The sequence below is a fragment of the Aotus nancymaae genome, unplaced genomic scaffold, assembly GCF_030222135.1.
Source record: "Aotus nancymaae isolate 86718 unplaced genomic scaffold, 86718_ANA_hifiasm-v0.15.2.pri h1tg000067l, whole genome shotgun sequence".
Lineage (NCBI taxonomy): Eukaryota > Metazoa > Chordata > Mammalia > Primates > Aotidae > Aotus > Aotus nancymaae.
In genome coordinates, this window is record NW_026988482.1 from 7734437 (window position 1) to 7740884 (window position 6448).

The 6448-nt window shown below is 37.6% G+C and overlaps 1 long non-coding RNA gene across 1 annotated transcript; it reads left to right on the forward strand.

Annotated features, from left to right (window-relative positions):
• The first annotated feature begins 290 nt into the window (after positions 1-290).
• LOC135270786 (uncharacterized) lies at positions 291-6145 on the forward strand. The gene is made up of 5 exons (XR_010338912.1): positions 291-396; positions 919-1063; positions 1818-2011; positions 2338-2388; positions 5816-6145. It is a non-coding gene; the product is annotated as an uncharacterized LOC135270786 (long non-coding RNA).
• The last annotated feature ends 303 nt before the right edge of the window (positions 6146-6448 follow it).

Genomic DNA, 6448 nt, shown 5'->3' on the forward strand with positions numbered 1-6448 from the left:
TACACTAAAATAGTAGCAAAAAGTATAGTAGATACATAAACCAGTACCATAGTCATTTATTATCAAGTATTATGTGCTATACACAACTGTATGTGCTATACTTTTATTATACAACTGGCAGTGCAGTCGATTTGTTTACACCAGCATAACCACATACATGTGAGCAATGCATTGCACTATGATGTTACCACGGCTACACTATCACTAGGTAATAGGAATTTTTCAGCTCCATTAGACTCCAATGGGACCACCACTGTACAGGTGTCTGTCATTGACTGAAACATCATTATTTGGTGCATGACTGTAGAACTTTAAGCAATGATGAAAACGATCTATATATCTATACTGTCCAATATGGTAATCACTAGCCACTTGTGACTACAGAGTATCTGAAAGGTGACTGGTACAACTGAGGAACTGAATTTTAAATTCTATATAATTTAAATTAAAACAGCCACATTGATTTCATGGCTATTATATCATATCCTATATCCTATCATATTTTGTTTATATATCATGTTACATATTATCTAGTATATCATATTATAAAAGCAGCTTTAGATCATTACTTTCCCCAGAACACAAATTACATGAAAATTTTGAGTATAACGACATAGTTACTGATTCTGCCAGAATAAAGGAAAAAAATAAATTGTATTAAAAAGCATATAATTTACTAATATCTTTATTATTCATCCAGACACCACAGGCCCATCAACAGAACTCCCAGCATATGCGATAATAGTCATGTTCAGTCATCTTTGATGTTTTGTCAGCTTTCAGTCAGTTAGAAACTTTGAACTTTACACGTGTTTTTCTATCTAATCATTATAAAGATATATTTGTCAAGGAAGAAAGAAAGATGCTGTTTAGCTGTTTGTGACTTAGAACTGTTAAATGTCGGCATATGATATGCAGGTTCTGCTTGAATTCCTGCCCTGGCTCTTCAAATGTGAAGGGTGGGCCTGCCCAGATCTGAGTCATCCACTTAGAAGAGGGACAACATCACACATTGGTCACTGCTCTCAAGCCCCTGGACCACCACCCCACTTGGCTTCTCCTGGTAACAGCGGCTGCCTTTGCTTGCCCATCTCCAACTCTTCCCAAGAGCACTGCTGACGATGAGCTATACCTTTGAATCTCTAGGGGCCCTTCCCATCTGCCTAATATTTGCCATCAGTGAAACAGAAAAACTCTTAGGGCACTGTCAGGGAGCATTCTGACCTGCAAAATGCATACCAGCCACCATGCTGTTCTCATTCTTGCCATCAGCCTCCTTCTCATTCTCTCCATCCCATTCTAGAGGGCCAAAAATTCTCATGGATTACCAGTGTGGACTTAAATTATTTTTATTACAATCTCACATGAATATGTACAAGTAAAAAAAATATATGCCTATAGTTTTCATTCAGTTATAAAGTTCAAATAAATTTTCTAGATCAAATACCAACAAACTACAACACTGATCAAAATAAAACCAGCAACATTAATTTAATATGGCAATGTCTTCTGGAAAGCAAGTTGCCAGTGTTGAAACAGTAGAAAGTTCTTAATGTTAGTTTTTTAGATTGTATTTCCACATTTTAAATTTAGTAACACTTATACAGAGAGTGTTGCATATAAAATCAAGTGTGTGTGTGTGTATTTTGAGATGGGGTCTCACTCTCTTGCCCAGGTTATAGTACAGAGGTGTAATCATAATTCACTGCAGCCTTGAACTCCTGGGCTCAGGCAATCCTCCCACCTCAGCCTCTGGAGTAGCTAGGACTACAGGCACATGCCACCATGCTCAGGTAATTTTTAACCTTTTTTTGTAGAGATGGGTTCTCACTATAGCCTGTCTGGTCTGGAACTCCTGGGCTCAAGCCATCCTTCCACTTTGGCCTCCCAAAATGCTGCGACAGGCATGAACCACCATACCTGGCCTAAAATGACATCGTTAAAAGCCTTGGTTTCTCAGTTTGGGATAATCAGAACTCATATTTAACCAAAGTCTGACCTTGAATGCCAGGTTTTTTTGGTTGTTATTGTTGTTTGTTTGTTTGTTTGAGACGGAGTCTCACTCTGTTGTCCAGACTGGAGTACAGTGGTGCCGTCTCGGCTCACTGTAACCTCCGACTCCCTGGTTCCAGCTACTCTCCTGCCTCAGCCTCCCGAATAGCTGGGATTACAGGTGTGCACCACCACACCCAGCTAATTTTTGTATTTTTAGTAGAGATGGGGTTTCACCAAGTTGGCCAGGATGGTCTTGATCTCCTGACCTCATGATCCGCCCACCTTGGCCTCCCAAAGTGCTGGGATTACAGGCGTGAGCCACAGCGCCTGGCCAAATGCCAGTTTTAATGAGGTGCTTCTTTCTAACTCCATCAGCTGTCTGGCTATCTGCAGGTAAGGACTATGTTACAGCATTATCTACATTGGGCATCTAATTATCTAATTAATCTAAAATATCTAAAGTGAGCATCTAAAATGGTCATCTAATTCCATTAGACTTCTGGACTTAGAAATGGAAAATTTTTTAATTGGATATTTTCAAATATCCCTACTGCTAATAAGTTGGGAGCCATGAAATAAACCCCTTCTCTTCCATGAATGTGGTCTTGATTGCCACAGCCCAGTTCCTTATTAGTTCAGTCTCCTTGTACTTCCATGCACTTTTCTATTTGCACTACTTCAAAATGTGATGCCCACAGAGCCACACACCATGTCATGCGGGCCTTTAGGCATATGGCACTGTTCAAACTGGGAGGTGGCCGAGAGTGTGTTTGTACACACATATTTTAGTTTATCATAAAAATGAATACGCAAAATGTATAAAATCTCAGGAAACCTCAAAGCGTCCTTAGATATAAGTGGTTCTTGAAGTGTGGTCTTTGGATCCCTTGGGGTTCCTGAGACCTGTTACTGGGGTCTACGTGGTTTGCAATAAAACCAAGATGTTGTTTGTCTTTTTCATTCTGTTGACATTTGCACTAAGGGTGCAAAAGCAATAGTGGGCATTTTAGTTTGTTCAGGTTGCTATAACAAAATACCTTAGATCAAGTAATTTATAAACAACAAAAATTTACTGCTCACAGTTCTGCCTGCACTTAATCTGAAGTACAAAAGTAAGGCTCTGGCAGAGTTGATGTCTGCTGAGGGCCTATTCCCCAAGGACAGAACCTTTGATCTGTGCCCTCCCATGGCAGAAGGCGCAAAGCAGCTCTCTTCAACCTCTTTTATAAGAGCATGAATTCTATTCATGAAGTGGGCAGTTCTTAGGGCTTACTCATTTCCCAGAGTCCCCACCTCTTAATACTATCACATGGGGTATTAGGTTTCAACATATGAATTTTGGGGGGGCACCAACGTTCAGATCATAGCAATAGGTGAAACTGCTGGAATCAACATGGTACCAAACTGTTACAGAAGGCATCATGTTCTTCATCATCATGCATTTTTTGTAAAGAAAAAAAAGCCAATTTCACTTAATATCCATGGTGAAGCAGTAAAAATATACAACTTTGTAATATTCTAAGCAACAAAATGGGAATTACATGCAAAGCACTTCTGCTGCATACCAAAGTAAGATACTGTCTTGAGGACAATCACTTACGAGATTGAGTTACAGAGCTAAACCAGCTGCTTTTTTTTTCATAGAATACCATATTTACTTTCAAGAACAACTAACACACACGATGGTTGCTGAGACTTAGGTGTCTGGCACACAGCTTTCCCTGATATGCATGAAGTGAGCCCAATATTTTAGGAAAAACATCTCACAATATTTTTAGCAAATGATAAAATGCAAGCTTTCAAGTAAAAATTAGACCGGGCACGGTGGCTCACGCCTATAATCCTAGCCCTTTGGGAGGCCAAGGTGGGTTGGATCAAGAGATCGAGACCATCTTGGCCAACATGGTGAAACCCCGTCTCTACTAAATATACAAAAATTAGCCAAGCATGGTGGTGCTCACCTGTAGTCCCAGCTGCTCAGCAGGCTGAGGCAGGAGAATTCCTTGAACCCCAGAGGTGGAGGTTGCAGTGAGCTGAGATTGTGCCACTGCACTCCAGCCTGGTGACACAGCGAGACTCCATCTCAAAAAAAAGAAAACATATCCATAACTTTAAAGTTTCTAAATATTTAAAGACTTTTCTGATGAAATAGTAGGGATATGAATGGATTTACCTTTTTTATATACTATAAGGAAATGTGTCACTATTTGGAAGATTTATATAATTCAGTAAATCAATATTCTCCTATTGACCAATGCATATTGTTACAAAATCATGCATCATAAAATATCTATTCAAAATGCAGGATAAACAAATGGATTTTAATGTTAATGAGAGTATGAAAAGTTTATTGGCATTGTTTCAGACACTATTGTAATTAACTTTTAAGAAATTATCATTTATTGAATTTTGAAGAAGTGTTAAGAAATATCCATAATTATCTAAAAAGGCTTTTAAAATGCTCTTATTTTTACCCTACTACATATCTACATGAGGCCAGATTTTCCTCGTGTATTTCAACTAAACAACATATTTCACAGATTGAATGCAGAAGCAAATATGAGAATCCAGGGGTCTTTGATTCAAGCCACATGTTAAAGAGATTTGTAAAAATATAAAACAATGTCATTCTTATCAAATTATTTGTTTTGTAAAAATACAGAGTTTTTTTTTTTGGTAAAATATGTGATTTATTTTAACATACAATGGGCTTTTATTATTATCAAATAATTCATCCATTATTTGATAACCTCAGCAGACATCAAATAATATTATGGATTTAATAAATGAATTAATAAGGAATTAAATAAAATGAATTACTAAAAATTAAGTGAATTAATAAATATTAACAAATTAAATAATTTAATACATATTTTATTTTTTCTGAGTTTTAATTTCTAATATGGGAATAGCAATAAGTACAACTTAAGTGGAAGCTGAATTCCTAGACACAAGTGTCTATAGTCAATGTCGTGGCCCTAATTGGCATAAACAAAGATTGTGAAAACTACAGTGATATCTGGGAAGGCCTGGATGAGCCCATGATTAGAAAATCCCCAACATACCTGGAGTTACTTCAGATAACTCCTTGCCATAATATTATTACTATTTGATAGCTGCAGAGGATATCAAATTAATTCATTTATTAAATACATGTTATTATTATTTGATATCTTCTGAGGTCCCTTTCCCCAAGGACAGTTATCATTTACTAAATGAATGTTATATGTAAATTTTCAGTGCCACAAAGAAAAATCTGTACTGGGACAACGGATCTCTCAGCAAAGCAATTATTTTTACTTCCTGCAGAAAGGGTACCCTCATTAGCAATTTTGCCATAAGAGTACAATGAACAAAGGAAAGCAGACATATTTATCCCTTATGCATTTGGAGTCATCCTTACTGCTGTGTCTTATCTCTGCTGGCTGGAGCCAGACCTCACAGTCTAAGCTAAAACCTCATTGGCTAACAACTTAAAACTGTTTTAAACAAGTAAGAGCAATGGAGAACAAAAAGGAAGTCCAAATAAGGAAGAGACATAGTCTGCAAGCTGGGACATGCCTGTGAGCACGTCCAGCACAGATATCTTGGTTAAAGTACAAGGACATAGAATGTACTATGTGCCTGTGAGCATGTCTAACAGCTATGTAGGATAGGGCTCAACAAAGAGCTACTAGCAAAAAGTAGGAAGGCTCTGAAGAAAGTGTTTAAAACAAGCTATTATTTCTAATGCTTATGATTTTTCTTAAACATGAAAGGAAACTTTGAAGAACTTTTCTACTTCTCACAATTAATTAATAAATATTTTAATTTTTTCTAGATACCACCCACATAAACAAAAACTTTTTGAGAGTCCTCCAGAATTTTTAAGAGGTATCTAAACTATTGCCTTTAATGACTAGGAACTCTGGTTTAAGAAGCATTACCCTACGTGAAGCAAACAGCAGCCTGGCTCCATGCAGTACAGGATATACCTGGGTTCTTGTCATCCTCAGCCAGACAAGCACACATTAAAGCCAACCTTAGCTGTCAGCATTAGAGCTTTAAAACCAGCTCCTTCTATCCTGCTGTCACTCTACCTCAATCATAGGATCTTGATGACCAGGTCTACATATTCTCCTTCCATGCCCCATCCTCACCCCCAACCAACAAATCCAGTAATCTATATCTGTCAACACTCCTGCGATGAATTCTGAATATAGTTTTTCTCTTCCCTGACCTGGAGTTTATATAGTACCCTGGATAAATCTATACTTACTCCATAGTCACAAGTGTTACATCCAGTGGAAATTAGAGGGATAGTGCGGAGTTATATGAAGTAACTCCAGCTATGTTGTGGATCTTCTAATCATGGGCTCATCTAAGCCTTCCCAGATATCACTCCAGTTTTTACAATCTTTATGACAATTAGGGATATAACATTGGCTGTAGACATTTGTTGTGTCCAGGAATT